Here is an 8,507-nt window from a genome sequence, read left to right on the forward strand (position 1 = left end):
AGTTGCTCTTTTTTGGTTTCCATTTTCTTGGAATATGTTTTTCCATCCCTTCTATTTCAGCTTGTGTTGTCCTTATATCTAAAGAGAGTCTGTTATAGACAACAAATAGTTGTTTTAAGAATAATTCAGCCACTCTTTTTTTGTTATAAAAACAGTGTATTTATTTTAATCTACTTGAAAGGCAGAGCTAGAGAGAGAAAGAGAAAGAGAAAGAGAAAAGCCGGCGCCGTGGCTCAATAGGCTAATCCTCCACCTTGCGGCGCCGGCACACCGGGTTCTAGTCCCGGTTGGGGCACCGGATTCTGTCCCGGTTGCCCCTCTTCCAGGCCAGCTCTCTGCTATGGCCAGGGAGTGCAGTGGAGGATGGCCCAGGTGCTTGGGCCCTGCACCCCATGGGAGACCAGGAAAAAGCACCTGGCTCCTGGCTCCTGCCAGGATCAGCGCGGTGCGCCGGCTGCAGCGGCGGCCATTGGAGGGTGAACCAACGGCAAAGGAAGACCTTTCTCTCTCTGTCTCTCTCTCTCACTGTCCACTCTGCCTGTCAAAAAAAAAAAAAAAAAAGAGAAAGAGAGAGAGAGAGAGAGAGAGAGAACGAATGAGAGAGTGAAAGGGAAGTCTGCTGCTTTACTCCCCCAATGCCTGCAACAGCTGGGCCTGGGCTAGGCCAGAGCAAGGAGCCTGGTACTCCCTCCGCGTCTTCTACGTGGGTGGCAGGAGCCCAGGCATTGGAGCCGTCATCTGCTACCTCCCAGGATGCATCAGCAGGAAGCCGGATCAGCAACAGCATGGCCTTCACCCTAACCAGGGCCTCGGCTTAACCTTCAGTACCAAAATGCTTGCCACTGCACTGTGTCTTTTGATTGGGGAGTTTTACATTTACATTTAAAGTGATTATTCATGGGAGGGACTCACCGTTGCCATTCTGTTCACTGTTTTGTTTTATAGATCCTTTGGTACTTTCTTCCCCTCTTGCTGTCTTTCTTTCCAATTTGATGATTTTTGATAGTGATCTACTATAGATTTTTTATTTGTGGTTACTATGAAACTTAGATTAAATTTTATAATGGTATATTAAAATATTTATTTTTTAAAGTCAGAATATATAGAGGGGGAGAGAGAGAGAGAGAGAGAGAGAGAGAGAGAGAGAGGTCTTCCATCCGCTGGTTCAATCCCCAAATGGCTGCAACTGCTAGGGCTGGGCCAGGCTGAAGCCAGGAGCCAGGAGCTTCATCCACGTCTCCCACATGGGTGCAGGAGCCCAAGCAGCATTTTCTGCTGCTTTCCCAGGTGCATTAGCAGGGAGCTGGATCGGAAGTGGAGCAGCTGGGATGTGAACCGTCACCCATATGGGATGCCTGCGTTGCTTAATCTATTATGCCACAACACCATCCTCACTGGCATCTTAATTGCTAGGCCAAATGTCTGACTCTCCTTCCTTAATTTTTTTCAGTTATTTATCTGAGACACACACACACACACACACACACACACACACACACACACAGAGAAAGAGAGAGAGAGAGAGAGAGAACCTTTCTCTGGTTCATTCCCCGAATGCCTACAACCATTGGGACTGGGCCAGGCTAAATCCAGCTGCCTGGAACTGGATCCTGGTCTCCCATGTGGGTGGCAGGGGCCTGAGTTCTTGAGCCATCACCCTCGGCGTTCGTGGGGGGATGCTAGCAGGAAACTGGAATTAGAAGTGGCATCAGGACTCAAACATCGACACTCCCCTATGCGATGTAGGTGTCCCAAGAGGCGCCTTAACTGCTACACCACATATCTGGAATTGTCTGGTTTTATGCACTTCCAAATTTTTCCATTCAAAATGATTGTTCCTAAATGTCATTTATATATTTCTCATCAGACGAACCAAATTTAGACCCTCCACCAAACCAAACCAAACCAAACAAAACAAAACCTACCCTCATTATCTTCACCCTGAATTTAGGGATTGCCCCTTTTCTGCCCCAAATGTCCTAAGGACAGACTCAGGCTGGGCAGCTCGTGGGATCCCTGCGTTCCCCAGCCAAGCTGTGAAGGAGTCTCCAGGTTTTCCAGGATGAGGGCGTGACCATGCTTCTTAAGACGATGAGTGCTTCTGGCTTCAGAGACAGGCGTGACCTGAAGAGGGTGGCGCCCGTCTCTGCGGACTGCGCAGGTAGGAACCTGCCCCTGCTTGGCTGAGCTGCAGGAACAGAGGTGGCTTCCCATGTCTCCCGGGTCATCTGAGGACACTGAGCCCAGGGCACGGGTGAGACTGCCTCAAGGTCACCCCCCACGCTCGTGGTAGAGAAGCCTGGGATTCTGTCCCCACCCCAAGCTGCCTCGCATTTGGCAAATACTTATTGAGCATCAGCTGTTTGCAGTACACAGTGGTGCTACAACTTGCCCCTGCGCTCCTTGTCTTATGCCATCCATGCTTTCTGTCTTGTTCTCTCCTTTTCCCCTTTCCACAGATCCTTTTTTTTTTTTTTTTGACAGGCAGAGTGGACAGTGAGAGAGAGAGACAGAGAGAAAGGTCTTTCTTTTGCCATTGGTTCACCCTCCAATGGCTGCCGCGGCTGCACTACCGGCGCACCGTGCTGATCGATGGCAGGAGCCAGGTGCTTATCCTGGTCTCCCATGGGGTGCAGATCCCAAGCACTTGGGCCATCCTCCACTGCACTCCCTGGCCACAGCAGAGAGCTGGCCTGGAAGAGGGGCAACCAGGACAGAATCCGGTGCCCCAACTGGGACTAGAACCCGGTGTGCCGGCGCCGCAAGGCGGAGGATTAGCCTAGTGAGCCGCGGCGCCGGCCTCCACAGATCCTTATCATTAATGTTTCCAAATTGTAGGACTTTTCACCCAGCAGTAGGTACCCTACAGAGATCAGCTGCTTCCTTGTTGTCTGTCTCCCCACTGGTCTGCAAAGATCAGAGCCTGGTTTTATTTGTCTCTGTATCCCCAACATTCTTCACACTTGCAGGCATGTTTGCTATCCTTATGAGGAAAATTACCTTATGAGCTGCATCCTTTCGTATGCTTTCCTGTTTAGCATCTTTTTATTTCAGCTTGAAGAACTGTTAGCACTTACTGCAGTGCCGGTGTAGCAGTGATGGCCCCCTTAGTTTTGTTTGTTGGAGAATGTCTTTGTCCTTTCTTCATTAAGAGAAAAGTTTTTTAAAGATTTATTTTATTTATTTGAAAGGCAAAGTTACAGAGAGGCAGAAGTAGAGAGAGAGAGAGGGAGAGAGAGAGAGTTCTTCCATCTGCTGGTTCACTCCCCAGATGGCCACAATGGCTGGAGCTGAGCTGATCCGAGGCCAGGAGCCAGGAGCTTCTTCCTGGTCTCCCATGTGGGTGCAGGGGCCCAAGGGCTTGGGCCATCTTCTACTGCTTTCCCAGGCCATAGCAGAGAGCTGGATTGGAAGTGGAGCAGCCGGGACTCGACCCAGTGCCCATATGGGATGCCAGCACTGCAGGCGGTGGCTTTACCCACTATGCCACAGTGCCAGCTCCTCTTTTATTTATTTATTTTTTAAAAGATTTATCTGAAAAGTAAAGTTATATATATAGAGAGAGGGAGAGATAAAGAAGAAAAGGGAGAGAGAGAGAGAGAGAGAGAGAGAGAATCTTCCATCTGCTGTTTCTCTCCCCAAATGGCCACAACAGCTGGGCAGGGCAGGCTGAACCAGGATCCTGCAACTCCATCTGGGTCTCCCACGTGGGATCAGGGGCCCAAGCACTCAGGCCATCTTCCACTTCCCTGCCAGGTGCATTAGCAGGGAGCTGGATTGGAAGTGGAGCAGCCAGGACTCGAACCGGTGCTCATATGGGATGCTGGCGCTGCAGGCAATTGCTTAGGCCTCTGCACCACAACACTGTCTGTCTCTGTCTCTCACATTTTCAGCATGAAACTAGGAACAGTGGTTCACATTCTAGTTCTGTCTTTCCTTAGCTGTATGAGCTCAGGCGAGTTCTTAAGACTAACTCTCAGTTTGTTTACCCAAAAGCTGGGGATGATAGCGCCTGTGCCACAGGGGTGTTGTGAGAATTAAAGGAGATAATGTTCCTAAACGGGCCGGTGCTGTGACGCAGTGCGTTAAAGCCCTGGCCTGAAGTGCCAGCATCCCAAATGGGCGCCGGTTCTAGTCCCGGCTGCTCCTCTTCCGATCTAGCTCTCTGCTATGGCCTGGGAGAGTAGTGAAGGATGGCCCAAGTCCTTGGGCCCCTGCACCCACATGGGAGACCCAGAAGAAGCTCCTGGTTCCTGGCTTCGGATCGGCGCAGCTCCGGCCATTGTGGCCAATTGGGGAGTGAACCAGCGGATGGAAGACCTCTCTCGCTGTCTCTACTTCTCTCTGTAACTCTTTCAAATAAATAACAAAAATAAATAAATAAATAAATAAAAGCATGCGCTGTAGTGCTCCATAAATGTTAGCCAGCGATTGATTAATGATGACTCTTGTTCTTCCAACCATGGTTCTTCAGAGAGTCATTGCCTTTGCCCCTGTGGAGGAAGCTGTAGCTCAAGGCCCTGAACTTCACCTTGTCCCCTCAAGTGGCTCCACTGTTCTGTATATATTTTCTGTCCTTTCCCTACTGCTTAGGACTGGTTCCTGTCTGTGGCCATTCTTAAACCCCAAGGGTAGGGAACTGTTTTTCTGCATTTGGATATTATCAATTTAAAAATTAGCCAGCTGTATACATTTGTGGAATTTTGAGCCCTATCTGTGGCTGCCTTGGCAGGGTGAGACCAAATGATTTCACAGGCCTAGATGGCCCATGGACTGGACATTTCTCACCCCTGCAACACACACACACACACACACACACACACACACACACACACACACAGCATCAGAAATCGACAGCACTTCAAGTCACATCCAGATCATGCAGGCATTAAATGTTAAGTTTATTTGAGATATATCTATATCTATATCTAATCTATATCTATGTATAATCTATCTAATCTATATCTGCTGGTTTATTCCCCAAATGCCTGCAAATCTGGTGGGACTGAAGACAGGAGCCCGGAACTAAATCCTGATCTTCATGTGAGAGGCAGGTACCTGATTCCTTGAGCCATCACGGCTGCCTCCCAGGGTCTGCATTCGCAGGAAGCTGGAGTCAGGAGCCAGAACTGGGGATTAAACCCAAGTACTCAGATATGGCACGTGGGGGCCATAACCAGCAACTTAAGGACCAGGCCAAATACCCCCACGTAGGCATTTCTAGGTAGGGAGTTTGCAAAGACAGTCCCTTTCATACTGCCTGGTTCCTGCAACGTGGCCCTGGGAGGAGGCTGTAGAGCGAGTTTCAGGGTACTCAGGCCATCTTTTAGAGCAGCTGAGCCCTCATTTAGTGCTTTCCTACTAGAGAGCTTCCTTCAAAATGACAAGGGCCCCTTGCTGTCTTCGTCCTTCCACGACTCATCCCCTTCCCCCTCGAAGAGAAACTGCGTGTGCTCAAAACACTGCCACACCTTTCACCTCCCTCTGAGCCACACCTGAAGATGGATCAGCAAAGATCATTGGTTGTGTTAGACACACGGGGAAACTGAGTCCCAGGAGCCTAAGCCACTGGGCCAAGGATGCACTGCCAGTTAGTAGCAGACTCAAGACTTCAATCCAGGAACCCCGCTTCCTGGTCCACTCTTCTTGCCGTTCTGTTATGCTGCTGGGTTAAGTGACAGCCCAGTCCTGGATTTGCCTCTGCGGTCTCTGTTCTCCTTATCTTCACACTTAAGGGACTTTGCTGTTCTCCCTACCTGGTGGGCCCTTACCCAGACACCTACATGGTTCACCCTCAGGAAAAGCCTCTTCAATCCCCCTGACCTCCCTTCTATCTTGGTTGTACTTTATATTTTTTCTTTTTTTTTTTTTTTAAAGATTCATTTATTTACTTGAAAGTCAGAGTTACAAAGAGAAGGAGAGGCAGAGAGAGAGAGAGAGGTCTTCCATCCGCTGGTTCACTCCCCAGATGACTGCAATGGCCAGAGCTGTACCGATCCGAAGCCAGGAGCCAGGAGCTTCCCCCAGATCTCCCACGTGAGTACAGGGGCCCAAGGACTTAGGCCATCTTCTGCTGCTTTCCCAGGCCATAGCAGAGAGCTGGATTGGAAGTGGAGCAGCCGGGACTCAAACTGGCACCCATATGGGATGCTGGCACTGCAGGCAGTGGCTTTACCTGCTACCCCACAGGGTCTGCCCCTACTTTATATTTTTCTTAGCATTTATTACCGCCTGACATATTATGTACGGTTAGCTCTCCATGTTTGTAGGTTCTGCATTCACAGGCTCAACCAATCCTGGCCTGCAAATAGTAAGAAAAAAAAATTGCAACTGTACTGAACACACAGAGAATTTTTTCCTTGCTATTCTCTAACATACAGCATACAGTATGCAGCATGCTCTTTCATGGTGTGCGGTGTTATAAATAATCTAGGTGATTGCTATTATAAATCAGCTAGAGATGATTTCAAGTGTATGAGAGGATGTGTGTAAGTTCTATGCAAATGTTATGTCATTTTATGTAAGGTACTTGATAGCTACAGATTTTGATTTTTTTTTTTTTTACAGGCAGAGTGGACAGTGAGAGAGAGAAACAGAGAGAAAGGTCTTCCTTTGCCGTTGGTTCACCCTCCAATGGCCGCCGCGGCCAGCACGCTGCGGCCAGCGCATCACGCTGATCTGAAGCCAGGAGCCAGGTGCTTCTCCTGGTCTCCCATGGGGTGCAGGGCCCAAGGACTTAGGCGTCCTCCACTGCACTCCTGGGCCATAGCAGAGAGCTGACCTGGAAGAGGGGCAACCGGGACAGAATCCGGTGCCCCGACTGGGACTAGAACCTGGTGTGCCGGTGCCACAGGGGGAGGATTAGCCTAGTGAGCCGCGGCGCCGGCCAGATTATGATATTTGAAGGCCAAAAGAAGTCTGTTTTTTTTTTTTTTTTCAAGAGGAACAATTTTAAACAAAAAGATTTATTTATTTTCTGAAAAGCAGAGTTACAGAGAGAGATGGAGGGAGGGAGGAATAGAGAGAATGAGAGGGAGAGGGAGAGAAAGAGAGAGAGAGGGAGATATTTTCTGTCTGCTGGTTTATTCCCCAAATAGCCACAGTGGCCAAAGCTGGGCTAGGCTGAAGCCAGGAGACTGGAACTCCATCCATGTTTCTCTTGTGAGTTGCAGGGGTCCAAGTCCTTGGGCTATTTTTTTTTTTTTTTGTGCTGCTTTCCTAGGCACGTTAGCAGGAAGCTGCATTGGAAGTGGAGCCTCTAGGACTCAAATTGGCACTTGTGGGATGCCAGTGTCATAGTGCTAATTCTGTAAATTGCACTGTTAACATCTGGTGTATATAAATTCTTTCTGACTTCGAAGTGGATACTAAGTGTAATGTAGTTATATGTTACATGTACTTATATTGTCTATTTATAAATAAAAATCACTTATTTATACTGCACTTGATCTTAGCCAAAAGGCCGAGAAGTGATAAAGTCACTTATTTATAAGATTGCATTGGGCTGTGAATAGCATTTTGTAGATCTATATCATCCGTTTGCATGACCACAAATTATTCTATCGTGTTGATGTATTTGTTTCCTTAATAAATTCTCTATTTTTTGTGATATTCAGGCCAGCTGGAGCTATTATTATCCTAGACATTAATGAGTTGAACATGTGATTATTTATTTTTAAATATTTATTTATTTGAAAGGCTGAGTGACAGTGAGAGAGGGAAGAGAGAGAGAGAACTTCCATCCCCAAGTTCAACCTCCAAATGTCTGCAACAGTCAAGGCTGAGCCACGCTGAAGCCAGGACCCAGGAACTCAATCTGGATCTTCCGCATGGGTGTGGCAGGGACCCAAATACTTGAGCCACACCAGCTGCCTCCCAGGGTGTGCATCAGCAGGAAGCTGGAATTGGAGGCAGAGCCTTCCAGGCTTCTCAAGCAGCCTCAATGTATTGTTATGTAAAAAAAACTCAGTAGGATTCTATAGTCTAACCTAGCTCCTATAGTGGACACTAACTTCTTAGCGTTCGTAGCGGACACTCATTACTGTAGCTTTTCTCTCTGATTACTAATGCATGTGGAATATTTTGGTTTCACCTCTGTAAATATTTCCATATCATGGAGACTTAGAAGGTGGACTTGCTGAGTCAGAGAATATAACTTAAACATTTGATAGCTATGGCCATATTACCATACAAATCTGTACTCTCGCTTTCAGTGTATGAAGGTGTCTGTTTCCTCTTACTCTTTCCAGGACTGGGTCTTATTATTAATCTTCTAGACATCTGGCAATCTCATGGATCGAAAATGATACTTCGATTACTAAGGTCTTATTCTCTTGGCGGTGGTGGGTGCCTTGGAGGGAAGAAAGCTGGGACCTGTTTCATGACAAACCACCTTGTGGATGAATTTTTACAGTCCTGGAGTCGTTGAGAACTAGCCGAGGGCAGGACCTGAGGAGCCCTAAGTTTACCAGGGGAAAGAAGAGCTTAGGAGAGATCCGAGAGCACTC

The 8,507-nt window shown here is 48.0% G+C and overlaps 1 pseudogene; it reads right to left on the reverse strand.

Moving 5' to 3' along the window:
- Nucleotides 1-7,359: 7,359 nt before the first annotated feature.
- LOC127484780 (U2 spliceosomal RNA) lies at nucleotides 7,360-7,474 on the reverse strand (annotated as a pseudogene).
- Nucleotides 7,475-8,507: the final 1,033 nt, after the last annotated feature.

Source organism: Oryctolagus cuniculus, chromosome 21, assembly GCF_964237555.1.
Source record: "Oryctolagus cuniculus chromosome 21, mOryCun1.1, whole genome shotgun sequence".
NCBI classification, from domain to species: Eukaryota; Metazoa; Chordata; class Mammalia; order Lagomorpha; family Leporidae; genus Oryctolagus; species Oryctolagus cuniculus.